We start from the raw sequence: 27,549 nt of genomic DNA, 5'->3' as shown, positions 1-27,549 counted from the left end.
CTCCCGCCTGTTTCATTCCCGCGGCCGCTCCGCCCCGCCGGGCCCGCCGCTCCTCCGCAGGTGCGCGGTGCTGAGAGCCGCCCCCTCCGCGGTGCGCGGAGCCTCCGTGGCTGACAGGGAAAGATGGGAACACCCCGGGCTGCGCGGCCGCCTCCAGGGCCTTGCTCGCCCCGCCGCGGGAGGGGCGCGGCAGGTGCGCGGGGAGGGGGCGCGGAGGCACTGCGGGTGCGGCGGGAGGTGGCACCGGGAGCCTCCGCGGGTGCGGCGGGAGGTGGCACCGGGAGCCTCCGCGGGTGCCAGCCCTGTCCCCGGGGCGAGCCGGGGAAGAAAAGCCGGGGCCGCCGGGGCCGCGGCAGCGGCGGGGACGGGACCGGCGGCGACAGGCGAGCTCTGGTCACACCGGCACCGACAGGGATGGAGTGAGCGGGGCAGACCGGCACCGTCGGTCATGTGGAAGGGATGACGGGGAAGGGACGACCCGGGCACGCCGGTACCGTCCGGGACGGTGGCGGAGCGACCCGAGCGCGCGGGTACCGTCAGGGACGGGGCTACCGCGGGGCGTGGGCTTTAAGTCCCCACTTCTCCCCCGGCGCCCGGAGCCGGTCGGGGCGTCTCGGGGCGCGGCCGCGGAGGAACGAGCAGCTCTTTTCCTCACCAATTACCCTTCTCCCACTCGGGATTTACGGCCGCGGGCGCGGCGGGGGCGCGGCCCCTCGGGCTGAGGCGCAGCGCCGGGCGCAGGGCGCCCTCTGCTGGCGCCGCCGCGCTCCCGCCGCCGCGCGGCCCCGACGGGGGAACGGGGCGGGCGCGGCCCCTCCTCGGCCTCCCCCGCGCTCCCGTCCCGGCCTTCCGGGGGCTGCGGGCGGGGAAGGGGCTTTGAACCCCCCCAGTGACTGAGGACAGGTGCTGGGGCTGAGTTTCTCGACGACGGGAGAGGAGATGCTGCCTCTGTGACAATTTCCACTTGCAGGGGGGACTAGCAGGGTGGGAAAGTCTTCCCCTGGAGGAGGGACGTGTAGTGACTAAAGTTAGGCTTGCAGGATTATTTCCAAATAAACATCACTCAGGATGAGCAGCAATTTAATGGGCTCTATTTTTAGTGAGGGGGCGCAACGTGTGCCAGTGTGGGGGCTCCTCTGGCCCTTTTCTCTCTAATCCGACCACGCTGGATTTAGGCTAAGGTGGCTGGGACGATCACAGGGGGGAGAAGGTGACGATGCTGCAGGACGTGGTGGGGCAGCCTCACGATGGGCTCCTGCCGTCCTAGGGGGTCAGGGACAGCCCTGTCATCCATCCCAGCTTGCGGACCAGGCATTGGTGCCAGTGGGACATCCCCACGTACCCACTGAGCACAAAGCCACTCTTCACTGAGGAGGGGAATAGTGTTCTGTGGGTTCATGACAGTGACCCCGAGAAACAGTGCCCAGAGGCAGGGAGCAGGGCCTGGGCCCCCCAGCCAGGGTGTTTCAGCAGGAGCTGAGCTGCTCCACGTCTGCCCTTGCCATCCCCAGGCTCTGAGAAACCCTATTCAAGCAGCTCGATGAGCAGCTACCCATTAGTCACGCACTGTACTGGGATTTCTTTTCCTCAGCTATGAAAAGGCCATGAGAGGCCCTGCGGAGGCACATCCAGCACAGCACCCCCGAGGCTCTGCTGCTCTGCACCTGGCAAGACCTGGCTTGGCTGTGTCACTGCGGTCACAATCAAGTCACAAAGGTGAAGTGCTGGGTGCTCCGGTGACTTCATGAACTGGTGTTTAACCAGCAGGTAACACAAGTGCCGTGCCACCAGAGCTGCGAGGTCCTCAAACACCGAAGTTTTCGCTAGGTTTAGTGGTGAGTTCTGAATCTCTTCAGCTAAATGCACGAGGTGCTTGGCCAGACACTAAAAATAGCAGAGCTGCCCTGAGGGCTTCGTGGGCCTGGTGGACAAACCCTGGCCGACTTGGCCGCTGAGCTGCCGTGCAGCACAATAGTGCTGCTGGAAGGGCTCCACGGGCGGGTGTTTGTAAACAGGAACATGAACTCCTGCCAGAGCATCTCATGGCCCTGCAGAGGTCGAACGCTGCCACAGCTCTTGTCCCTGTGCAGCCCAGGGGGGCTTTGCAGGACCCCTTGGCCCTCATCTGGGCTGCCAGCCCTGCGTTCATCTGTTATCCCAGACAATCAAAGAATGGTTGGGAGGAATCCTCTTTTTCCAACCCCCTGCTGTGGGTAGGGACACTTTCTACGAGTCCAGGTTGCTCCAAGCCCCATCCAGCCTGGCCTTGGACACTGCCAGGGATGGAACAGCCACAGCTTCTCTGGGCACCCTCTGCCAGGGCCTCACCACCCTCACAGGGAACAATTTCCTAGCAACATATAATCTAAATTTCTCCTCTTTTAGTTTTAAACCATCTTCCTTGACCTGTCATCTGCCTGTGTAAAAAGTCGTTCTCCTTTTTTTATAAGTCCCCCTTAAGTACTGAAAGTTGCAGAAGGGCCGAGAATGATGCCATGGGGCTGGGCATGCCGTGGTGCCAGGATCCTGCCCCACATCAGGAGCTCCCCCAGCCCTGGGGAATCCCAAGGCCTGTCGCTGCCACACAGAGGACCAAATCCCCCACTAGAACATTTCAATGAGCATCTGCCAGCCCCGACTGCGCGAGCGCGGGGTGCGGCTGCCGGGGAAGGGAGCCCCGGTCCGATGGGACCGGCAGCGGGTGGGCGGTGGGGCGGCAGCTCTTTATGTCGGGCTGGCGCCGTGCTGCCGCCGCGCCTCCTCCGCACCCGGGACAAAGCGGAGCGGGCCGAGCCCCGGCCCCGGCTCCCAATTAGGGCACCGCCGGCCCTGCCGCCCGCGGAGCGCAGGGGCGAGGGGGGCGCAGCCGCGGTCACGGCCCCGGAGCCCCAATTACCCCCGGGGCCGCCGCTCTGTCTGCGGCTCCCGATCGCGGATCAATAGACAAAGGGCAGCGGCGGGGCCCGGCGGGCTCTGTACACACCCACTCCCCCCTTCCCCGTGAAGCCTCGCCCCCCATCCCGGCCGGGCATCCCTGCGCACCTGCGCGCCCGCCGCACCTGTGCGCTCGGGGCGGGATGCGCGGCTGCGGGGCTGAGCCCCGGTGTGGAATGCAGCCGGTCTCTGCCGGTGACTGTCCCCTCTGCCTGCTCCAGGGCTGAGCCCCCGGAGCCTCTGCTTGGATCCTTCCTCCGGGCACCGGCATCTCAAAGGCTCTTAGCCCCATTCATCCGGTTCTGGCCCGCTATCCCCGCGGGGGCACGGTCCTTGTCCAGGGCCGGGGCTGTGGGAAGGACGCAGCAGCCGTCCAGGCTGTTCCCTGCCACAAGGTTCCCAGAGCCACTTTGATCCGTGTGGGTGTCTGGGGGGTGGAGGGAAAGGGGGGTAAAAACATTATCAGTGAAAAAGCAGCTGTTTATTTTGATACGAAGCCGGTTCTTAGCCGCAGGCACCGTTTGCTCCGTCCGTGCTCTTCAGGCAGGGTGGGAAAGGGGAAAGGGGAGGCTCTCGGTTTATTCCGGTTGTTTACAGCGGCGGGTGATGCCGAGGGACAGCCAGGTCCGTCGCCCCTCGGCGCCCGCCCGGGCCTTTTCCCAAGCCTTCCTCGGAGCCGCGCCGGGAAGGGAGGAGGCTCTGCTCGGGACATCCGACGGGATGGAGCGGAGGCTCCCGGCGGGGGGAGCCCAGCTGTCCCCTCCTTTGCTCTCCTAGCGGGGCCACACCGCTCCCAGCCCGCGCCTCAGGGCAGTGGCACTGGAACGGCACCGCTTGGTTGTGGGGTCGCAGGAAAACCCAAACCTAAACCCGGAATTTTCCCTGCCCGGGATATGCCCCAAATCCCGACAATCCCGGCGCTTCCCCGAGCTCGCCGCCAGGTGGAACAGCGGCGCCGCGCCGAGGGGCGGTCCCGGGGGCGCGGACGTGTCGGGGGTCCCGGGGGGAGTCCCGGGGGTCCCCGGACGGTTCCTCGGAGGCAGCAGCCCGTACCGGTGGCACCGTCAGTCATCCCAGGGGTTTGGCTTCCTACAGACCGCAGGAGTGGGGGATCTGTGGCAGGTACCCCGCATTGTGCCCACCCTCCAGTCCATCTGTCACCTGTGTCCTGCCACCTGCATGGCCATGTTGCACCTTTCTGAGGGCGTTTGTGTGGGTGTCTGTTCACTTTTCCTGTCGTGCTCATGTGAGCAGCCACCCAGCTGATTGTCGAGGATCTGGCACTGTTCCCCAGTTTTGTGGGTTCTGCCAAAAGTGCACCTTCTACACCTCCAGAGACCCTCAGAATGCAGAGAATAATCACTCCAAGGCACTTGAGGCCCAACAAGCAGCCTGAAGCAGTGATGCTCTGTCTTCTGAACGGAAGGTCTTACATTGCCCGAGGAATTAAGGGATGAAATCATGCGGGGAAGGCTGCTCCTCTCCCTTTGGCATTGCTGTAGCTGGTGACGTGAGCACAGGTACATCTGTCCTTCGCTTCCCATTGATTCCTGTAAATGGCCTTTGCCTCCAGCCTTGGGCCTGGCATGCTCGGTAATTCTCTGGAAATAAGATCTAATTAAAATGAGACAGCGCTGTTGAGGGACTACCTAATTGTCTTTGCAAAATAACGTTGTGGAGATCCTGGCTTGGTTCCCAGCAGAAAGGTGTTGTCAGTGCAAAATCCTGTGAGGCTTGGGGGAATCAGTTAAAGGCTTTCGGGAAATAATTCCCCAGGCTGGGAAATAATGAGCTGGTGGAGACACTGCAGTACTGCTGTCCCTGGGCCAGCTGTCCTCCCCTTCCAGACCATGTCAGGCCTCAGGGACCCCCTCAAAATGGCTTTAAAAGAGGCCAGTTCCATGTGGGGTTCAGCCAAGGTCAATGCCAGCAGGTATTCCTGGGGTTTCCCTCTACTCCCCCTGTACTCCTGTCTGCCCACATCAGCAAGAAGGGAAATCATTTGGCTGTTAAACCCTCAAATGCATCCAGGATCCTGGATGATGGACCTAGATATACATATATCTATGTTTATATATATGCCCCCAGCTCCATGCTCACCCCATCCCATTCCTGCTGTGTCTCACTCATTCCAAAGGTCCCACTGGGAACCGAAGGCTGGCACTACAGGGATGCTGTGTAGTGATGGGAGGGGAGGGTGTCACCAGCTCCCCTCATTCCTACAGACCCTGTCATCCTTGGGAAAGTTTTGGGACAAGACCTTTCCTGGTCTGCCAGACAGCACGAGAGCAGCCGGCCTCCACGAGAGGGAGCGTTTGCAGGGATTTTTATTCCAGCTGGATTGTTTTGGTTTTCCCCTGTTTTCAAGCACAGACCATCCCTCTGGCTGTCTGAGCCCTTTGCCTGCATGAAATGCCCATTTTCCTGGGAGGGGGGAGAACTGGGCAGAACTCTCAGCTTTCCTTTTCTTTTTGAGAGAGTTGTCATGTTGAATTAGTGCCATGACATGAGGGGAAACTCTTTGGTGACATGAGGAGAAACTGCTCTTTCCCTGGCTGGGTGGCGGGCTCCTGTCCCATGTGAACAGGAGGATGGATGTTTTCCTCCTTTTGGCCCTACTGCAGGGAGGAAGAAGTCCCTCTTACTAGGCTCTCTGGGGAATGTTGTGTGTGGTCTTGGTCAAGTGTGGGGCAGGGCCTGAGTGGCCAAGCCAGCCCCTCACCATGGGGAGCACTGGAATGTGCTTCAGTGCTTGACCAGGTCCCCCAGGAAGGGATGGCTGGAGGGACCCTGGCCCTGGGACACCCCAGTGTGGCTTCTTGTGGCAAAAAAATGGCTTTGGCAGCTCACACACTTGGCCTGTGGCCTGGGGTGGTTTGCTGGGCCCTCATTTCAGGACTGGGAGGGGGATCCCACCCCTCCCCATCTCACTGCTCCCCTCTGCAAGTCACTTTGAGACCCCAGCAATGCTTGTGATCCTTCTAGAATGGGAACAAGCTGTTTATAATTTCCCAAGTGACTGCTACAAATCCAAGGCCAAAACTCCCACTTCTGGGGGCACAGGATCATGTCCTGGTGCCTTGGTGGCCACATGAGCCGTGGGTGGTTTGGAAGGAAGATGCACGGCCAGCTCGAGGCTTGGGAGAGGACCTGGTCCTGGCTCCCCCTGCCCTCCCTGTGTGTCCCTGGAGCCTGGGAGAGCCTAGACTACCCTATCTGCAAATAGCAGAGCAGATTATCAGCGAGCACGTCTGAGATTAAAGACCCCTCTTTATGTCTGGTTCCCCCAGAGCCGGGGAGGCCGGAGCTGAGTTTGGTGCAGACTCTTTGGCACCACGGGGCTGATTGCTGGGGTAACCTTTTCCTTGGCTGGGGGAAGAGAGGAGGGCTCAGACAATTTTCAGTCAAGGATAGAAAAAAAGAAAAAAAGAGAAGGGAACACACAACAACAACAACAGCAACAACAGTTTATTCCAGCAGGGTGTTGGGAGGAAATTCAGGCACAGCTCTGAGATGGTCCCAGTTTGTGTGATCTGAACCAGGGAGTGAGTAACTGGGAGGGTTTGTCCCTGTGTTCTTCTTCAACAACCACTTGGTACTGGAAATTCTTGATGGAGAACCCAGTGAGAAGCCCAGAGGTGGTGGATTGGCAGCTGCAGGATGCAGAAAAGCCCTGGGGCTGCTCCTGCTTTGCTGTCCCGGCTGCACGTGCAGAGCTTACACGGGTGCAGCACATGAATCACAGAGCCTGGTGCTGTGCAGGGAGGGCATCCTCATCAAAACAGAGTGAGATTTTTTTCTGAGAGTGCTCTGAGGGCTCTGGTTAGGAGGAATGGCAAAGATTTCTCTGTATTCTCTCAGGCAAAATGTGTGCCCAGCTGCTCTGAGCAAACCTCAGCCTCTGGAGGGTGCACAGCCGAGGCCGGCCCGGAGCTGGGATAGTCCTGGCCAGCCAGAGCGGCTTAACAGGCTTAGGGCAGCATAGTTCTTATAAACAATCACATGAATTAGCACAAATCTCATTAGATCCGTGCTTCTCCTGTGTTCCTAATGCCTCTTGTAGGGTCCTGTGCAGGCGATGACCGAAGAAATTCTTTCCAAGAGGAAAGAGCCGTGGCATTTTGGGTTTGCTTTTCTCAGAACCATTTCCATTATGCTTAATGGACAGGAGAGCAGAAATCTAATAGGTAAAAAGCCAGTCAAGGTCCTTGGGTATTTTAAACCTGATTTAAAGTTTTGGCTGCTCTGTTAGAGCAATGATTCAGCTGATGGTGCCCAGGGGTGCTCCACGTGTCTCCCCTGTGAAGCAACAGGGACTCGGTGATGTCTCTGCTCTGATGTGCCCCAGACAGCTCTGCTTTCCTTTGGCTCTTGCTCTTGGCTGGCTGGTAGCCTGGCACCGTGGGGAATGGGCGTCTGGGCACGTTTTTATAGCATGTTCTGTTAGGAGTGTAGTGGAAGAGGTGGTCGGTGCCCAGAAAGCACAGGAATAGTAGATTCAGCCTGGAGTGCTTTGGGGAAGGGATTTTTCTCCTGTTGGTGCTGTGCATGTCTGCTGAATGCTGCCCACTCCTGGGCAGTGCCACTCTCCAGTCTCCCATTTCTCCTCTCAAATCACTCCAAGAAGCAACACAGAAGTTTCCTTCCCTTGTTCCAGAACCATAGGTGCTCCTGGGGTGAAGCACCTCGGCTGCTGCTTCAGGACTGGGCTCCTGGGAGTCGTGGCAGGAGACGCCACGGGATCTTTAATGACAAAAAACCCGGTTTTTACATCTGCTGAAAGTCTGTTGCTGCTTCACCTCTCGGCAGAGGAGGGATGTGAGCAGCAAGGAGCAGGCAGCAGAGCTTGAGAAAGCAGCTCCCCAGGGACTCGGTCTCTGGCGGAGCAGCCCGGGATAAACGAGCATGAGAAAAGCAGGCTTAGCCCTCCAGTCACCCTTTAGATGCGTTTCCGGCTGCTTTTCATCTCACTCCGAGTTTAAAAGCCATCTTATTCCAGCCCCGCCGCTGCCGCCAGCCTCGGCAGGGCTTCAAAGCGGGGCTGTCTGTGGCGGCCCGGAGGGAGCGGCGCGGGAGGGGCCGCGTCCCCACGGCACCTGCCAGCCCCGGACACGGGCACGGGGAGGGGCTGCCCTGCAGCAACCCCCCTGCACTGCCAGGCTCTTCCCTCCGTGTGTTTGTGGCCGCTCGGGAAAGCGTGGTGGGACAGGGCTGCTTGTGGGGGACATGGCAGAGGGGCTCTTTCTCCAGACCTTTTTTGTCCCGCTGGTGAGCTCAGCTTTGCATTGGGGAGTGGGGTCACTGCTAAGCCGGGGACCAGGGACTTCTTGGAGTTTTGCATTCCCTTTTTACATTCCCACTTTTCTAAATTTCCTCTTCTCTCCTGCGGCTCCCTGTGGTGTGGCTGGGGACAACACCAGGAGTGGTCGGTGACACCGCTGTCACACACCCAGTTTTGGGGGGGATGCAGGGGAGTCCCACAGAGTGTGTTTGTGGGGTTCGGCATTCGGACCACCTGGAAATAAGAGAGTGGTGGGTAACAGTGTCCAGCAGAGCTGTGACTGTGTTGGCCATCAGGGTGGTGGCTGTGGCTGTCACAGCTCGGGGGGGGCCGGTGGATCCCCCCTATGACAGAGGGACCACTGCCTGGAGGACAGGGATTCTCCTGCGTCCAAGTGACGGCTGGCAATGGGATCTGCTCCTTCCTAGATCACGCACAAGTGATTTCACCCCACCAGCGCTCCGGGCAGAAGCTGGAGGCAACACCTGAATTCGGCAACAGAGAGAGGAGGGGCCAAGTCGTGTCAGAAACCCAGGATGAGCTGCAAACCTCTCTGATGGAAATGTGCTGCCCAATCTCTTTTTTTTGTTGTTGTTGTTTTATTTGTTTGCCAAGCCCACGGATGTGATTCTCCATTTTCTCCCAGAGTTTTTGCTTCAGCAGATCTGTCGGGAGAAGTGCACTTACTGCTCGGTGACAAAACACATTCTCGAGATGGAAAAAGCTCTTTTCAAGGAAAACATGACATTTCAATGGAAAAGTAACTTTGCATGCTGTTTCTAATTTTAAAGCTCTGCCTTGGAATGCTCCCATGGACTTTGAAATCAGAGCTGGCTCTTATGCTTTCCAGGTTTTATCCACCTTTCCCATATAATTTCAAATTGCTCCCTCTGTTAACGAGACAATATTAATTCTGCTTTGGTGGATTTTGCATAGACTGCTTCCAAAGCACAGTTTCCCTTATCCCATCCCTTTTTTCTGTGTTTTCTTTCCCCCAGCTCTAGACTATAAATACCTTTAGGCCAGACTGTGGGAACTGCACAAAGCCCTGTACCTGGCTGATGCCTCCTGAATGGATGAATGAGTGAATGTTCTTCCCGGTATTGCTCCGTACTGAGATTAACTCTTAAAGCCACATGCTACAAATTAATGCATCTGCTCATTCCTAAAGCATTTCATCTCCATTAAACCTGCTAGCATTAATTTCCCCCTGTTAATCTGACCTGTGCCATGAGGGAGGAATGCTGGTGGGCTTTTCCCCCTCTATTCCGTGCAGTCCTGGTTTGTCCTCACTGAGCTTAACTTTTAAAGCAGAGGAGCAAAACCAGCCGTGAGCCAACTGCTGCTGGAGCCAGCAGAGGGGAGGCGAGAGCAGAGATTCTGCCTTTCCCCACTTTGCAATAAATTTCAGGGGAAGGGAAAAATGGCTACTGGGTTATTTCTATCAATTTCCCCAAATAAGAGCGGTGCGGTCGAGCTGATAACGGCAGCGGTGTCAACAGCAATCGATGCCATGGCAAAGCAGCAGTGGCAGACGAAGCTGAGGGGCAGGGAGAGGATGGAGGGTTTTCCCCATCCCTTACCCCTGCTGAGAGCTGCTTTTCTCCTGCTTTTCTCCTGCAGCATCCCAGTGCAGCCCTCGAATCCCACTGCCACCCCCTGCTCCCAGCTCTCGCACGAGCAGGGTGGATGCAGCACTAAACCACTAAAAATTTGGCAGTGGTGGCCAAAGTTGCCTGTGAGGGAAAGGCCGCATCCTTCCATCCCCTGAGGCACCTGGCATCCCTCTCCTTGGCACAGTTTCTGCCAGCCCTGTCCCACACTCTGGGAGAGCAGGGAATATTTACACTGGGAGATGCTATCGTGGTGCTGCTCGAGCTGTCCCTGGAGGTGAAGCACAAACAGGTTCACTGCAACGAGGTCACTCCTTTAACAGGTTTAAGTGGGTTTCACTGTAAAATGAATTTATTTCAACAAAACCTTTTTTGATAAATTAAACCAGCACCGCTCTGTATATAATTTCTATAAACAATCTTCTCTAACGTTTACCTAACCTGGGCATGCAGAAACTCTTGCACATTAAATATTAGATGAAAAGGGGCTATGAAACCTTTAAATAATTCCTTTTTTTTTTTCCAAAGCAAGAAAGCCGGCATACCATGGGAAAATACTCTGCTGCTGTTGAGCTGAGGTTTTCCTGGCTTCTGCCAAGAGTGAGGGGAGACAAACCCCTCGTGCTGCCATGGTCTGGTGTTGGTTTTTGTATTTCCAGGGCTGTAGCACGAGGCTCACTGCAACTTGCTGGGTGCCAGCACCCATCCACACTTCTCCCATGTATCTGGTGGCTGGTGATGTGGTGATTTAACTCCTGTGTCATGTTTGCAGGGTCCTGGGAAGCTTGGCACTCATTAATTAGTGAATTTACCTCAGAGCATTCATTAATTCATTAATTAAAGAATTACAGTCCTACTGCAGGTGCTGGTTGGGGGGAGCTGTGGACTGGTGGGATTTTATGTGCCATGGAGTTGTGGTGGTTCAGGCTGTGCTGGGTCATTTGCTGAGTGATTTGGATGTTTTCCCTTAACCTCCCTGACTGCAGAGCACCCTGGAGAGATGGACATGACTTCAGTGAGAACAAACTGTCCAGCTCTTAAAAGAGAGCTGAGGTGAGTGAGAGATTAAAATAGAGGGAATGTAGTTTGCAATTAAATATAGTTTAATTGGGTTAGAGGGAGGACAGCAGAAATGTTTCTGCTAAATAATTCAGGATTTAGAGATACCCTCACAGCACGTCCTGCTCAGCTCTTCAGATCCTTGGATGGGGCTTGGAGCAGCCTGGGATAATGGAAGGTGACCCTGCCCATGGCAGGGGGTGGAAGGGGATGACCTTTAAGGTCCCTTCCAACCCAAACCATTCTGGGATTTATGAAAGGAATGATATAAAACCACACAGCAGATAGGATGATATAAGGTAGGTTCCAGCTGATGGATTTGTGTGCTGTGAGAGTCCCCACCTGCCAGGGATGAGACCTGGACAGGCTCAAAGTGTCTTTTGTCACTGTCTTGAGTGCAAGTGCACAGAAACCCATTCTGCTTTGGGCAGGGAGAGCCTGCAATGAGCTCATGTGTTACTTGAGGGTTTTGTGGATATTGGGATTGCAGGATCTGTCCAAAATATGTGTTAAAAATCAGTTTATCTTCCAAATAAACCCTCAGAAATTCCAGTATCTCCAAGATGTGTTTGGAAGTGATTTATTCTTTTTGCTTTTGGTGTTTCCCTGACGCTTTCCAGCATTATTTTTAATGACACTGTGTTACCAGAGATCACTTCTGGTGGATAACACAGTATTTATGGAGAAACCAACAGCTAAATCTGGTTATCATTGACGTTGCTTATAAAATACACATAGCAACCAAGATACTGACCATGGCAGTAAATTGAAAATATATTGAAAACATAAAGCATTCTTCCAATTTATTAGTAATATTAAAAAATATTTGGGCAGGTTTTTCCCCCCCTTGATAAAAAGAAAGATATAGAAGCTGTTGTGAGGAAATCTGTGGTAGTGTTGGTCCGAAGGCAGGCGTGGTGAGGAGGGTGAGAGGTGTGCTGGGTTTTGTGGGATTTCAGATAGCAAACAGCCCACTCTGGACATGCTGTGGCAATGCCTGGGGCACAGTTCCACTGCCAAAGTGCTTGTGGAGATGCTGCCACAGGGCTTTTGCTGATCCCCCTGGCCCTGAGGCGTCCAGGAAGCAGGTTTAGGAGGGGTGGTGGCTTTCCTCTACTGGCTGCAGCCCCTGGTTCTGGTTGAGGTCACCCTCTGCTCCCACAGCACTGCACAATTTGGGCACGTTGTTGAAAGGGTTAACCCTGGCAACTGCTGGGTAAGTGTAAAAATATTAATAAGGCTGCTGCAGGTCGCCCTAAAATGGGAATTTATGGTGGTAGTCAAAGCTAATGTTTGGGATCAATGCAACATCCCTTCTCAGAATGAAAAAATAAATTAAACAGACCGTCATACAGAGGGTATGTAACCAAATCAATCATGTTTATGGCATTTAATCAAAACTTGATTCAGTTAAATTTATTCCATATGATAGCCCTGTGCTTCACAGGATGCACACCTTGCTGGTGAGGCTCAGCCAGCCCTGTGCTGCTCACCAGAGCCAGGGCTCAACCCTGTGTCATTACACGTTAATGAGATTAGGGGCATCCATTTGTGCAGGATGCTCTGAGCAGCGGGTGGGGGGTGTGTCTGTGCACCCAGAGAACTGATCACGGGGCTTTGCTGTGGGTAAATAATAGGTGTTTAGTGACAAATATCCCTCTGGCTCCAGCTGCAGGGCCCTGCTTGCTCACTGCTGGCTGTGTCTGGAGGGTGAGGTGGTGCATGGCCTCGTGGGCAGCTGTGGTGGGACAAAACGTGCCCCAAACCCCAGGTGGGGCAGCCCAGGCACACTGGTTTATTCCATGCTGAAATCGCAGCACTCATTGAATCCACCCATCCTGGCCAGATCCATCTATCCCTTCAGGAAGGCTCCTGCCACCATCCCACAGGAGCAGATCCTTGGAAGCAAAAGGTGCTCACACCTCCCTGCCTTCCTGCACCACCAGGAGCTGTGTTCCCATCCTGGAAGGAGGATTTGATGCCACAGACCTTCCTTCTCCTCCTGGAAGTTGAATATTAGAATTCTTCCTAGCTGCGTATATAATTCAGTACATTAATCTTCCCTTAAAACATGCTCCTTCCACAAAGCCCCTCTGTATTGATCCAACAAAGACAATCATATATTATGGGGGGGAGGGGGAAACAGCTGAAATATTTGAGATTGGCCCTTCTGGGGGATTTATTACGTGTCTGAACTATAGTGTCTGCCTATTTTTTTATTCTAAGCCTCTATGACAGGGGTCAGGTCTTCCTCCATACACTGTACAGTGCTGTGCACTGCATGGGGCTCTATGAAATGCTCAGGATGATTAATCACACCCTATAAACACACTTCTGGTGTGTTTGGAGGCATGCACGTGTGTGTACATCAGCAAACTCCAGCAACAGGTACTGCTTGTACCTGTCCAATGCCCTTGTAGGGTCCTGAGCAGCATGGCCTGGCTGTGGGGTACTCCTTGGTGTGTGCAGGAGGTGCATCTGGAGACCTTTCTGAGCTGGATTTGTTTTGGTTCTCTGTTTTTCCCAGCCCAGTTGGTTTCAGTGATTTCCTGAGCGGGATGCAGTCCTAGGGCATCACAAAGGTGATGCAGAGCACAAGTCTGGGGGATTTTCTGGTGATTCCCTGCATGGGAGCCCATCACCCTCTGCCTCTGGGCATGGAGATCCAGGCTTGAGGATCTCCATGCAGAGTGGATGCCCTTTAGGAGAGGGGTCATGTTCCCTCTCCATCCATACCCCAAAATCAGGAGGCAAAGCAGACAAGCTGAGAACCTCGTGAGTCAGGGAATGAGAAAATAATGAATGAGCAGGATGGACTGTTTATAAATGTGTGTGAGATTAATGAGCAAAGGCTTCTCCATAACACAGAAGGCATGAAATCAATCCCGCGCTTCGAGAATAATGAGGGAATCAATAGGATTACGAGGTTAAGGCCGGAGTAAACCTGAATGACAGCTGCAAAATAAATTTTATTTGGAGGACGTGGCTGGGGTTAAATGAAATGTAATAAATAATGTAAAGCATTTAAGGGGTGGGGAAATGGTCCAGAGATGTAAGGAAGAACAGAAGGCCCTACAGTTGCTAAATCTGCCCAGTTCATACCCAAAGCACATTTTTGCAGGCGAGTGATGGGTGTGACACACACCCTGCCTGTGGCACGGCGAGGTCGTGCCCTCTCCCCTCATGGTCCAGGACAGGGACAGGAGCAGGGAGGTGGCAGTGGTGGCACCAGGATCTGGGGCTGCAGCAGTGGCACCAAAGCAGGACAGGGATGTGTATGTGTGAGCTGCAGTCTGGGATGCATTTGGGGTTCAGCTCATATGAGCTGCAGCTTTGTGCATCCCTTTTCCCCTGTGTTTCTCTCCTGGTGTCCAACTATAAAAAGCCAACACTGCCTGCGTCCCACTTCCCACAGAACTCCTGGAGCTGCTGCACGGCACAGAGACCTTCCTCTGCCGAGCCCAAAGCAAAGCTCACACCTACCCCTATGCACAGATCCTCTGCCGCGGTCACTGCGGGGACAGGCACCCTTCTGCATGCAAGACCCTGAACTTGTTACACTTTTGCCCTCACGGTGGGAATGTCTGCTCCTGCTCTGTGCTCCAGCAGGCACGAGATGTCCTGCTGACCTTGGTTTTGGGGATAAATCTGGGCAGGTGGGTGCAGCGCTGTGATTTCAGGTGCTCACCACCTTCTCCTGGTGGATGCTTTGGAGCTTGAAGCTTTTTGGACATTGATACCGAGTCTGCTGCTCCCTGAGAGCCGAGACACTTCCAGTGCCTCAGTGAAAATTGAGCTGCTCTGAGAAACCGGCCACAGGAGTGGGTGCCAGACCAGTGTGAAGTTGTAAATGGCTGCCCTGATTTTTCCAGCATGATTAACTCCTGGTCCTGCTCCTCCTTGCTAGTTCTCAGGGAAGGCGATTTGGAGTTCCTGGGATGTGGTCAGTGCTTTAGAGGCAGAGCCCAGCCCAGAGAGGTGGCAGCTGCTTCTGCCCCCGAGGAAACACATATCCCACTCCAGGAGGAGCAGCTCCGAGTGGGGATGGGACAGCAGAGATTTTGCTCTTGAATCACCACGTAAAAAAACCCCTTCTGCTTCCTTCTGGGATTGGCTCCCCGGGATGCTTTTCCAGCAGGTTACCCCGTGCCCCAGGGCTTGCTCTCCCGGCCGGACCGTGCGTGTGCGGCTCAGCCCTGCTAATCACGGCTGCTCCGTGTGTTTTTCCAGTGGTTAAGGGGATGACTAATAGAGCTGTCCTGCCTGCGTAATGCACGCTGACAACAGCGAGCCTCAGGGGAGGCGAGCACAAAGAGAGGGATGTGAGGGAAATCGCTTCAATTTGTCCCCTGCCAGAGGATGGGTTTTCCCTGTGGTACATCCCTGCCGTGCTGGGGAGCTGGACTTGCCTCCTGCCACCCTTCCATTTGCAGCTGCCTGGAGCTCTGTGTCCGTCTGTCCATGCCAGGGCAGTCAGTGCAGCACGGGGTCACTCCGTGTGGCACCTGCCCCGTGCGGGGGATGCCCCTGTGCATCCTGACCCTGCTGTGTGTTCATGTCACTGCTGGTGCCAGCAGCACAGGCTGTCGATGGCACCCCTGGCTGTTGGTAGTTCACCCCACTACTGTGTGAGGAGGGGTTTGCAGATCTCTGCATGCACTGGTGGGTCCCCAGTGCCCGCTGCCCATGCATCCCTGTGTGTCCCTGCACACGTGTGCCCAGTCCTACAGACCCGCCTGCCTCCCACACGAAACTTTTCCTCAACAGGATGCAGAAAAATGCCTTTCAGTTGCCTTTTAATAGCTCCTGTAAATCTTATTTTATGCTAATGCTAAAGACACATTTATTATTGTCAGAAAGGAGGAAGAACTGGTGAATCCCTGGCTGGCCCCAAAGCGGGTGACTTGGAAAGAGCTGAGGGAGAAGGTTGAGAGCCACGGTTATCCCTCCTCATTTGGGGACACAGCAATGACACCAGGTAAGAACCTTGGGCTGCTGATGGGGTGCAGATCCCCATGCCTGGAATGGGCTCAAGGGGTCCTGGCTGCAGCACCTGGAGCTGTGGATCAGGCTCAGGAACCAGGCTGGGGACACTCATATCCAAGCACCCACGTGCTTGTTCTCTTCCAGCACCTTCCATGCCATAAGAAACCATGCAGGGTATATATATTTTTTTTTTAAATGTTTTTTATTTAATATTTTTAAACCATTGCACAGGCAACCTCAATCCCAAATCCCAGCCCAGAGGTCAGTGGAGAATTGGCCCTGCACCTGCAACCTGAAACCAGCTCTGCCTGGCTGGGGAGCCTCATGCTGCGCCACTAATGAAGGGTTCAGGGGGTTGTTTTTCTTTTCTATTTTATTTTGAGACGCTGTTTTGAAGCGCACGGCCAAGAGTGGGAATTTCATAGGGTAAACAGAAAAGCTGCTCTGAAGTTATTTATTGGTTCTGTTTTCCAGCTCGTGGACTAGTATTGATTTATTTTGCAGTGTCTCCAGAGGCTTCTTCAAGGTTAAAGTGTAGACATTGCATGTTAGGCTGGACTAAATACTGGCAGGAAAACACATTTGGCTCTTTTAATTGGAAAAACATACACCTTTTGTCACCCTGAGGCCAAGGCTCTACCACAGCAGCACAAGGAGGGCAGGGGAATGTACACAAGTGCGAGATGCTCTGGTTCACACTTGCTTGGGGAATTCACTGGGAGCACAAAGGTCCCCACAACTGGCTCTGGGGTCCCACCAGGCCCAGAAAGCAATTCCTCGAGAGAAGGTGGGGGCCAGCAGCTATTCCAGGTGGGGAAGCTGGGTGTGAGCCTCCTGCTGACCAAACTTAGGCTGCTTATAGGAGCCACCACAGCCAAGCTCGGTCCCAGCTTCAGTTTGGCCTCTGTGAGCTGCTCCCAAATGGCATCAGGGGCTGACCAGGCTCCCACAGCCCAGTGGGGACAATGCTGGTCCCCAGCAGTAGATGGCAGGGACTCATCCCAAGTGCCGATGCTCCACACCAAGAGTAGGAGGGACTCACACATGCCAACCTCAGACCCCACTACCTTGTTTCCAGCCCATATATTTACAACCATTATTCAGCTGGAGAAGGGGGTGGAAAAGGAATTCTTCATCCCTAAGAAGTACTTACATCCTCAAAGTAATTTCCAGCCTCTGTGCTGCTTGTACCCCTTCCTTTGGCATGTTAAGGGACTTGCCCCAGGCCACTGAAGGAGGCAGTGTCGGGGACAGGGTGGCTGCTGTCAGGAAGGATCCCCTTCCCCGTCATTCCCGAGCCGGTAGCGACAGCGTGCAGCCAGGATGGAGGTGGGGAGCTCTGTTGGGAAGGTACAAGCTGAGGTTTAGAAATCATGATGTGTGAATTGAAATGGGAAGCAACGGATCTCAGGAATCACCGCAACTGCTACAAGGTGTTCCTGAAGCTGTCAGCAAGCCATCTGCCTGCTCGCCCTGGGTAAACACCGCGCTCCAGCCAGCCCTCCTTGGAAAACCGGGAAGCACATGGGTCCCATGGGGTGAACCCCTCCAGGGCAGCAGCGTGGGCCGGGTGGGAGCGGGAGGAAAGGGGCTCTGGAGCGTGCAGGCGAAGGGAGCGGCGTGGCCTCGATCGCGTTGGGGCTCTGGAGCAGAGCCCTGGCTGCGCCGCTCGCTCCTCGTAACTCATCGCGGAGACACCGCCGTGGGGAGGCCGCAGCGGCCGCGCTGGGCCCGGCCAGCAATTTATGGCTCCAGGGAAACACGGCAGCCGGTCTGGGAGCGGAGCAGAGCAGGAGGAGAGCGCCTGGGGTCAGGCGGCTGCCCAGTTCCTTTCACTCATGCCTTGACTCTGCCCATCGCTCCCTGTGCGTGCCATGGTCACCCCAGGGGAGCGTGGGGAGCACACGTGCAGCAGGGCACTGGGTGGAAAGCCTGCCATGCTCCTGCCCCACTGTATGTCACAGCTCCTGGCACAGCTTGGGCAGTGGGGATGTCAGCCCCTTCCGTCGGGGACATGGGGCCCTGATGCCATCAGGCACCTACATGCACTGTGTGAGCTGGCACAGAGGCCATGTGGAAGTGGCCACAGGCTGGCCCCATTCACAGCCCCAGCACAGTGAGGCATGTGGCCCTGATTGAAAAAAGCTGGGTGACCTGGGATGACACGGGTGGCTGGTGCGTCAGTGCAGCCCCAGGAACGCCCCCGATGGGTTGGGACTGCAGCATCGCTGCCAGCCCCAAAGGCAGGAGCAGGAGGAAGGGCCCATGGCTGAGACAGACCTGTGGGAGAGGGCCTGGGGGGCCTGCTCGTGGTTCCTCACAGGGTTGGAGTGCAGCTCTGGTCAGTGTTCCCAGCCCTGTGCTTGCTCCGTGCTCCAAGACTGTTAATCATGCCGTGCCTCAGTTTCCCCTCTGTGCAGGGGACAGTGGTGCCCTTGTTCCCAGCTGCCCAGAGAAATATACTGAGCTTTGCTAAGTTCTGGGCTGAGTGAGCTGAGAAAAGCAAAACTGGGAAATTATGTGTATTTTTGCAAAACCAGTGCTGAAGTCCATCAGTGCCTGGTGCAGCCACGCAGGGAGGAGTGCTGAGGGTCCCGATTTCGGGGCTGAGCCCCCTCGTCAAGGATGCGTGGTCCATGTTAGCCTGAGTCTTCCTGCAGTGCCAGCCAGCACTCTCAGCCTTCCCCCTCACTCACAATTCAAAATAAATACAGAGAGTGAACATGACCTTGAGTGTATAGTCTAAAGCTTTTAAAACTCTCCTCTAATTCTTTTAACTTCCCGCACATCTATCCTCTGCACCAGCCTCCTCATTTCTCTTTCTCTACAGTAAACTTATACCCTTTCTAAAGTGCCCGGAGAAGACGCTGCAGATGAAATGTTGCTTTAGCTTAATTTCCTATTCCTAACATATGCTTTAATTAATGTCATTTGCTTTGATTTGCTGCCAGCATGCCAGTGCAGCACTTCCTTCGTTTTGCAACCTTAACCATAACCTTGTGGGAATGAGGATCAGGTGTTCCCGGCTGATTTCATCTGGTTCAGGGCATTTATCTCGAGCTCTGAGGCTTTTCTGTGCTTTGTCGGTGCCACCAGCACAGAGGCAAAACCACAGCGTTCTCCTTGGCTGGAGGTGCTGAGAATGTGTTGTACATGAAGGATGCTGGTATGGAAAGCACTGACCAGCATTTCTTATTCATGTTTTTTACACTTCTGAGGTTCGATCTTCCAAGGAACATGGCAAAACTGGAGAGAGGGGATGGGACCCCCCAGCTCCTGATTTCTCTGTGTCAGGATCAGAGAGGACCATCCTGCTGCTGGCTCTGTGCCCTGTTGTCCCCATAGTCCCTGAGGCTCCATGGCCAGTGCTGGACCCCACTGGCCAAGGTGCTTCCTCAGGTTGATGTTCCCAGCCCAGGCAAGCATTTTCCAGCATGGAAATGGTTGAACATCGTGTGGCAGAGGTGCCCTCCTTCCAGCTGGAGCTGCCTTGTCCTCTCTGCACCACCAGGTCAGTGCTCTGAGCTGTTGTGTGAGAAAAAATTCCTAATTTGGGGGATCTTTTTCCTTCCCTTCTCCTGACGGAGCCAGCTTGGTCCCTCAACCCAGGCAGAAAAGCACCAGTAAGCTCCCGTGACTTTCTGTAACTGCTTTGCTTGAGAGCAGCTCCTTGCACAGCAGAGCCTGGAGGAAATTTTAGCAATTGTCTGTTCTGGCCCCAAATCACTGGCACTTGTATACAGCAGGCCTGAAATGGCCCCTTTCCCAGACAGCTCCTTAAGCAAGGTTTTCCTGTCTCTTTATTTAATGAATCTCAGCCATCCTTTCTCTCCTTGCTGGAGCCAGGGGCAGATGCTGCTCCAGAATTTCATCCCTCCCCTCTCTCCAGTTTCCCTCGTTCTACCTCCAGCAAATTTGGGGTCCCACAGCAAGTCATGTCCCACGAGGAAGAAATTCCCAGCTTCTGGGCCCCATCTCAGTTGGCTATTATTTCCCTTCATGTTTGCTTCTGTTGAGAACCTTCCCCAGGAATGGGAATGTGGGGCCTTTTTGCAGTTCTTGTCCCTTTACTGGGGGGCAAAGGCATCCCTAAGGTTGAGCCCTGCTTTCAGAGAAAGCCCTCTCCCTGGGCAGGGAGGAGAATGCCCAAAATGAAGAACAGCATTTGTCCCAGGCCTGGCCCTGCCCCACTGCAGCCCAAGGAATGTGTTTCACGTCAGTGTCCCGGGAGTGGGATGGAGGCATGGGAGGGATGTGACTGAGCAGGGAGCAAATTGCAACATCCCAGAGGCTGGCTGGTGATGCGTGCTGCCCTTGGAGGCAAAACCCTTCCCAGAGGTGGCCCCTTTCCCCCAGCCTCCTGTTCCCCAGACCCCCACAGCTCCCTTCCTCTCTGCTGTCATCTACCTCTCACCTTGCCTTCCTCCATCCCGTTGTGCTGCCTCCTCTCCAGCAGCTCCACATCCGGGTGCACGTTTGTGCCTCTGCTCCAGCCCCTACGCTCCGGCCGACTGCTCCCACTGCTCACTGCTCCCCTCTGTCCTTTTCAATCCCGGCTGCCTTCCCGTGCTCCGAAAGCCTCACGCCCCTAAACCTGCCCTGGGTGATTTAGCCAGGACCCAGGACAGGATCTCTGGGAGGGTGATGCACGGCTCTCGTAGGCATCTGGCAAGGGTTTAAATCCCCAGGGCCCCTGTCTGCTCCTGGCTTAGTGTTTTCTGTTCCCTCCTCATAGTTCCAGGGCTGAGCCCTGCTCTGACCACTTGCCACACTGCGGGTCTGGCCCTGGATGAGGGAGAAAGAGGAAAGATTCCCTCTGGGAAGCACCGTGGTCAAAAGGGACTGGCCAAAGAGAGCTGCAGGCTCTGGTGGGGTGCGAGGGTTTGCTGTGCTGCCTTGCTCAGGCTGTGGGTCAGAGGGGTCTGGCCCCTGCGGGGGCTCTGATGTTTGAATATGGTTTATGGCCCCACTGGCTCCGATTGCTGTGGCAGAGCATCATGCTGTGCCACATGGAGGCTTGGACAGTGTCTATGCCCAGATCCAGGGCAGAGACACAGCTGGCAGCTGGCTGCCTTCATTCCTCCCGCTGGGAATTTCTCACCCAGACCAGCATTTTCCTCTGTTTACCCTGGAGGACAGTGATTTCCCATAGTAATAACCCCCTCCTCATCCCCAGCACAAATTGAAAAAATCACTTTGGGCAGGACTCTCCCAGTCCCCCATCCCCTGCACGGTGATGGTTGGACGATGACAAGGACACCGTGAGCCACAACACATTGCTCTGCCAGTGTGCCGGGCTGGGTTTGCAATACCTTAAGGCAGTTTCTTGCTCGGATGCAAGGCTTGAGACAAGCCTCTCCTCTTTTCTTCCTGCCTGGTGAGAAGTGACTTGCCGTGGTGTCACCTGGTGGATTGATGCGCCTCTCCTTTTTGCCCACAGCTCCAGTGCTCCAGAGCGGCTTCACCCAGGAGGTTCCACGTGTCCTCACCAACTCCACCAACGTCCCCACAGGACACCAAGCTGCCCTGGGGCTGCTGTCCCCTCTCCATGCACACATCTGGCTGCCACCCTGACCCACACCACTGCCTGAGTCCCTTCTCTCCCAGGCTGTCCTCCAGGCCTCAGCAGTGCCGGTGACCACTGGGGGATTGTGTGACCAGAGCCACTGACCCGCTGTAAGTGGCAGAGCACCGGTGGCAGAGCCTGCTTGGCCCCCATCCTGTGCCAGTGGCAGGCCCTGCTCAGACCCCATCCCACAGCAGAGTTTGGAGGGTGCAGGAAGCAGAGCTGGGGCCGCTGTGGCACTGGAAGCCAGGCTGCAGAGAAACCGCAATGCTCCGAGCACTCGGCTTTGTTCTCCTTTTATTTTTTAAACCATCATTCCCATTCCAGCGTGGCTCCATTTGCCTGCTCCCATCCTCCAGCATGCTGTAGCTTTAGGGCTCTTTTCATTAAAAACCAAAAAAGTAATTGCAGTTTTGGGTTTTTTTGTATGTATGTATATCTTGAAGTTAAATCAGAGATTTGGCTGGGAAATACCACTGGGGACTATCTCAGTCTGACGCTCACCAGGGCAGTGATCTCTGGACTATTCATTCTCACAAAGATTTTGCAGAGCTCATGGTAAAATCTCTTCCTTTAAAAAATGTGCAATGGATTTGAAACGTTCGTGTTTTAGATGCTACTTTAAAAAATAGTAAGTGTGCATACTGAAAAACAAAAATCCAGAGCATTTAGACAAAATTAGGGTTAGTTTTAAAAATTAGACCAATTCCACAATCGTTGGATTTTATTTCAAAAATACTTTAGCTTTTAAAAAAAGTCTAGATACATGAATATTCGTTCATAGTTTAATTATTGCTGGACACAGGATTAACATTGCCGGGCTGCAACTCTCATAGCTTTGTTTGAAATTACAAGGGGTGAGTACACTTGGTACGCTGGGATAAAATTAACAAATACGCCCCCAAATATTTAAAAACAAATCGGAATATGGTTGTTCGTTTGATTTACCCGGTTCCAGTGGAGCTTGGTGCGAGACTGAGCAGCACATTCGTTTACAACGTTTTAAAACATTCGTTAAAATATTTACTTAACAGTTTAAAACAAAGCCTTAGAGCCCACAAACGTGCCCAGGTCAGGGAAATACATGTGGATAATTGGGCTGAACGATTTAGGAGCAGAGAATCACTTGCATTTCAAACCGTGCATATTTCAAATACCCCCTTAGTGCATCTATTTTAGGCAGATGCTTAAGATTAAAGGGCTGCACGTCAGCCAGTATCTTACCCACGCTTCCTTGTCATCGTTTCTTTGCGATTAAATTTTGTGTTTTCCTTTCAGCCTAGAAGTGTTTGGTACCAGTCTCTTGGCAAAAGAGCCTGAGGAATGGAAGGGTAAAGAAATATGACCCAGCTGCTATGCACAATGAGGTTTGTAAGTCCTTGTATGGTATAAATAAGCATATTACACAGTTATTAGAAATTTGGCACTGTCGCTGTTTAGAAGCAAGTCTCTGATGCTGTGTAATTCCTCCCGAGTCCGTGCATATCTCAGTATTAGCCTTCCATTCTTCCAGTCTTTTTACTGGCCAAATTCGGCAACTTTTTCTTTGTACTCATCCATTCAAACCCATCTCAGCAGTGTAAACCGGTGAGTTTCCTCTCAAGTCAGTAAATCTACGCCAACCCATGCGGCCGAGGCTCGGTCCTGACTTTCCCCCTGCCGCCCTTCGCCTCGCACGGGGCTCTGAGGCGCCGCCGTCGGGGCCGCCCGGCTGCGCGGTTCTGTCGGGCGCGGGCTCGGGGCTCGCTTCTCCCCTCGTCTCCGTCGTGGTTGGCAGCTTTTCCTGGTGGGAAGAGAAGCAGGTTTTCTTTGGGGGAAGAGGAGCCGCTGAAAGGCTGCGGCGGCTGGAAGAGTGCTGGAGCATCCCGCGGAACGGATCCCACTCGGGTTTCCCCGGCCCGCGGACTAAGTGTAACTTTGGAGAAAAGCGACAGTAAACTTTTATTAATCGCCGGTGTTTAGGGCCAAGGCATGAGCGAGCTCGGTGACAGTGATGAGTGGTTTGGAGCGGTGGTCCCTGAAAGCGGGGCTTATCCTCCCACTGCTCCCTTGGCTCGGCGTTGATGAGCCGTGAATAGGAGCCACCCTGCCGTCGGGGATCCGGCCGTTTATCTGCCGGGTGATGACAGTCGGGCTGGTTTCGCCTCGCCGTCAATTGCCGGAGCCTTCGGGAAGCGCACGGAGCTGCCGCAGCCGGGGACTCCGTCCGACGAGGACGTTTCGCCCCTCGGTGGCGGCCCCGTCCCCCGGCCGGGGGATGAGGGAATCTGTGCCCTCCCGGAGGAACCGACCCCGGAGCCCGCTACGGGCAGGTGCTGTCCGGGCTCAGGGCACGGTGAACCGAGCGTGGCTGGACTCAACCGGGGCCGCACGGCGGGGAATGGGCCCGACCCCACCGCTCCAGCATCCCCGTACGCACCGACGGGGAAGTCTGAGACTGGAAGGAGGCCTGAAAGTTTTTGGATTTGCTTTAATTAAATCCTCCCCACCTGGGATTGCCCCCTCCGCCTTTTTTTTTTTTTTTTTTTTTTTTTTTTTTGTTCAAGGGGGAAAAGACTGCATTTAAGGTCGGGAAGATCAGGCCGGTATTTCCCCTGTCCTTGCCGCGGTTGCGGGAGGAAGGGCTGAAGGGAGATTCACCCAGACAAAGCCGAGCCCCCGGTACCGGCTCACAGTCACACCAAAATTCACCTTGCCGTGGAGCCCGGCCCTCGGCAGCCGCCCCGGTCCCGCAGCCCGCGGGGAGAGCCCGGCCCACAGGTGGGAACCGGCGGCGGGACGGAGCGGTCCAAGCGAGGGGCGGGCGCGGTGCTCGGCTGCGCACACCCTCCGCGGCGGCGGGGTCGGGGCTCGGGCCCGTAGCTCAGAGGCAGCTGCGACCGCGGAACCAGCGGGGAACCGAGCGGGGCAGGTCAGCGGCGGGAGCAGCGCTCCCGGGAGCTCCCGGCTGCGCCGGGCCTCTCGCTGCCTCTCGCCGGGACGGCTCCTCACCCTTAGGCCCTTCTCAGCCCCTGCTCGGTCTGTGCGGGGGCGGGACGCTCGCGGGTCCCGTCTCGCCCCGGCCGCGTCGGTGCCCGCCGCGGCCCGGTCTCACCTGCCCCGTCCCGCTGGCTCCTGCGGAAACTGCTCGCAGCTCCCAAGCTCGCATCCCCCGGCCCGCCGGGGTCCTCTTTTTTTTTTTTTTTTTTTCCCTTTCCTTCTTTCTTTTCTTTTCTTTTCTCTCTCTCTTTTTTTTTTTTTTTTTTTTTTTTTTTTTTTTTTGGTAGGAGTGGGGAAAAGGTTCATTACGAGGTTGACCCCACTTTACTTTTTATTCTGCTCCTGTTCCCAATTTCGGCACCACGTGACGGTGGGAGTGAGTTTGGGTTTAAATTCACTTTCAAGAAAACCCCGATAAGACCCCTGCCCCGCGCAGCCCCGCCGGCCCATGGCGGGGTCCCTGTGAGCCCGGCGCTGCGGGAGCGAGCGGCGCCTCGGCGCCCGCCCGGGACCCCCGGCTCGGGTAAGGGCTCCTGCCCGCGGGCGCGGAGAGGGGCGGAGGGGATGCGCACGGGCTCGGGGGGCGCTGTGCAGAGCAGAGCCTGGCGGTGCTGTCGCGATATAGTCGTGGGGCACAGCAGTGGAGCTGTCGCGACAGGCGTATGTACAGGGGGTAGCGCGGGGGCCTGGGCGCGGTTCGGATGTGAGGGTCAGCTTAGCACAGGGGGGACAGCGCTGCGGGGGTATGAGTGTGTGTGGCTTGGTAATCGCGACAGCCGAGCTGAAGTGGCCCTTTCAGTCGCGACAGCACGCGGGGACTCTCCCGAGTGGGTTCTTCTCCTGATCTGGGGGTTTAGTGTGGTGGTGGGAGCTCCGAGCAGGCGGTGCCCGTGCCGTAGGGTGAGGGAGCTCCATCTGGGTGGTGTGAGGGGCCGCGCGCGCCTCTCCCCTTGCCGCCCTCACTTCGGGGGCGGCCCTGACAGCCCGGCCTCGCCGTCGCTCTGTTGTGGCCGCCCAGCTCCTGCCTGCCTTGTGGCAAGGCTCGGGGCTGCCTGTCGCCACATGGGGAGGAGGGGGAGTCCTGTCCTCGTCCCCGGGGTCGCAGGGAGACCCGCAACCGAAGGCAGGCCGTAGACCGGCGGACACGGATGGTTCGGCTGCAGTGCAGGGTCAGGGAACCCGAAGGAGTTTTAGGCCCCTCCTGAGGCGGGACCCCTGCCCAGGCCTGATCCCGGCTCTTTCTCATCACCTCTCCCGGGCTACCCCGGCTCCCGCCGCAGGGTCCCGCCGAGCCAGGTGCCCTTCCAAGCGCGGCCTATGCCCCCGCTGCAGCCCCCGCCGGGCCCGGCTCCCCGGCTGGCAGTGGAGAGCGCCAGGACCGTCGGGGCTGTGTGGGGGCGGCGGTGCCGAGGATGTCCCCTCTCCCCGGGCTCCCCCCGGAGCAGCGAGCGGCTCCGCTCGCCGCCAGGCCCGGCGCAGCGCCGAAGCAGGCCGGGGAAGGCCGTGGCCGGCTCCGGTGCGCGGGGGCCGGGCGGCCGCTGCCCCCGCCGGTGCCCCCCGGTGCGGACCGTCGGGCGGGCACGGGGCCGGGCCGGGCCGGGCCGGGCGGAGCGGGACAGAGTCGGTGTAAGGGGATGTGATTGACAGCGGCAACGTCAGCAACAGGAGGGGAAGGGAAAAGGGAGGGGGGGGAGACAAAGAGGGAGGGAGTCGAAAGGCCCCAAACTGGATCTTTATGGAACATTTTCCGCCGAGATCAAGGGAAAGTGAATCCGCGCAGCGGGGGATGCCCCGCACGCCGCTGCCATCGGGGGCCGCGGAGCCGCTCCCGGCCTGAGCGCCCCGCGGATGCCCTTCATGCCGCAGCCGCCCCCAGGCCAAGCCCGGAGCCCCCTCTGCGCCTCCTGCCCCTCGGCCGGCCGTGTGAGTTCCCGGGGTGCGGGGGGAAGGACGGGAAGGAGCGGGGGTCCAAGGGTGCGGGGCTCCCTGCAGCCCGCCGAGCCTGGCCTGTGCCGGGACACTGCCGCCAGCCTGCCCCGCTGCTCCCTGCTGCTCCCCGCCAGCCAACCTGCTCCGTGCCGGGAGCATCGGGGTCCCAGTCCGGGGCTGGAGCTTCGCCCTCGGGCTTCGCCGAGGATACCTCCCACCTGTGCCCTCCCGGTCACCCAGCTCCGCGGTGCGGTTGGACGCTGGGAAACCTCGGCGCTTCGGCCGGGCTGGGGCCACCCAGTCCCGACACCCCGAGCCGGGCAGAGGGACCTGCGGAGCTCTCGGGGCACCGGGCCCTGTACCGTGCTCCCCGCTCAGCGCTCCCTGACCCGGGGACTGCGGCTGGTCACTGGGGTATGTGTGTCCACTCGCACACAGCCGGGCTGGTTGTCTGGCTCCTCGGTGGGAGCTCTCACTGGAATTCTGGTGGGACTGGAGCTGGGAGTCTCAGTCCTGCTCACACCAGAGCTCTGCTGGAGCTGGAAATTGGGGTCCTAGCCCCGCTCTCCCTGGAGCTCTGCTGGAGCTGGAGTTTGGGGTCCCAGCCCTGCTCTCCCCCTGCATTTAACATCGGGACCACCACTGTCCTGAACAGCGGCTCGGCCTTGGCGGCTCGGGGCAGGGACTGGGGCTGTGGGCCGGGGACAGGAGCGCTCCCTCAGGCACCGCAGGTCCATGGCCAGCGCTGGTTTTGGCCCCTGGGATCGGCACCCCACAGCCTCCTCGGAGCTGCTCCCCCTCCATGCTGCTGCTGCCCGTCCGTCTGTCTGTCCATCCATCCGTCAAGCGGGGCGGGCAGCCGCGTCCCTCCGCGCTGTAAAAGTCGGCGTTGATGCGCGGCAGCCCCGGCGGAGCTGTCAGGCCTTATCTTTATTGGCTTTTCCCAGTCTCCGTCCAAGTTTAAGAGGGGCCCTTTTATCTCGGAGCCCAGCACTCCCCCTGTTTACACCGTCCGTCTCCGCCGCAGCGCTTCATCGTGGAGCCCCCGCAGCCCCGACGGGACGGGGCACAGAGACCGACCGGGCCGGGCTGCCCTCCCCAACGGGTACCGGAGGGGAGAGGAGGAGGGCAGAGGAGAGAGAGTTGGGGCTGGGGGGCTGCGGCCACATCAGAGATGAGCTGCCCTGGCCTCAAGCGGGAGC

General features: G+C 56.6%; 1 long non-coding RNA gene across 1 annotated transcript; it reads left to right on the top strand.

Annotated features, from left to right (window-relative positions):
* The first annotated feature begins 118 nt into the window (after positions 1 to 118).
* Positions 119 to 21,950, top strand: LOC120411006. Its single transcript, XR_005603380.1, has 4 exons — positions 119 to 193; positions 1,592 to 1,835; positions 15,744 to 15,865; positions 21,314 to 21,950. It is a non-coding gene; the product is annotated as an uncharacterized LOC120411006 (long non-coding RNA).
* The last annotated feature ends 5,599 nt before the right edge of the window (positions 21,951 to 27,549 follow it).

This window comes from Corvus cornix, chromosome 19 (assembly GCF_000738735.6).
Source record: "Corvus cornix cornix isolate S_Up_H32 chromosome 19, ASM73873v5, whole genome shotgun sequence".
Lineage (NCBI taxonomy): Eukaryota > Metazoa > Chordata > Aves > Passeriformes > Corvidae > Corvus > Corvus cornix.
Note: the sequence above shows the minus strand (reverse complement) of the source record. Positions and strands in the feature narration are given on the sequence as shown.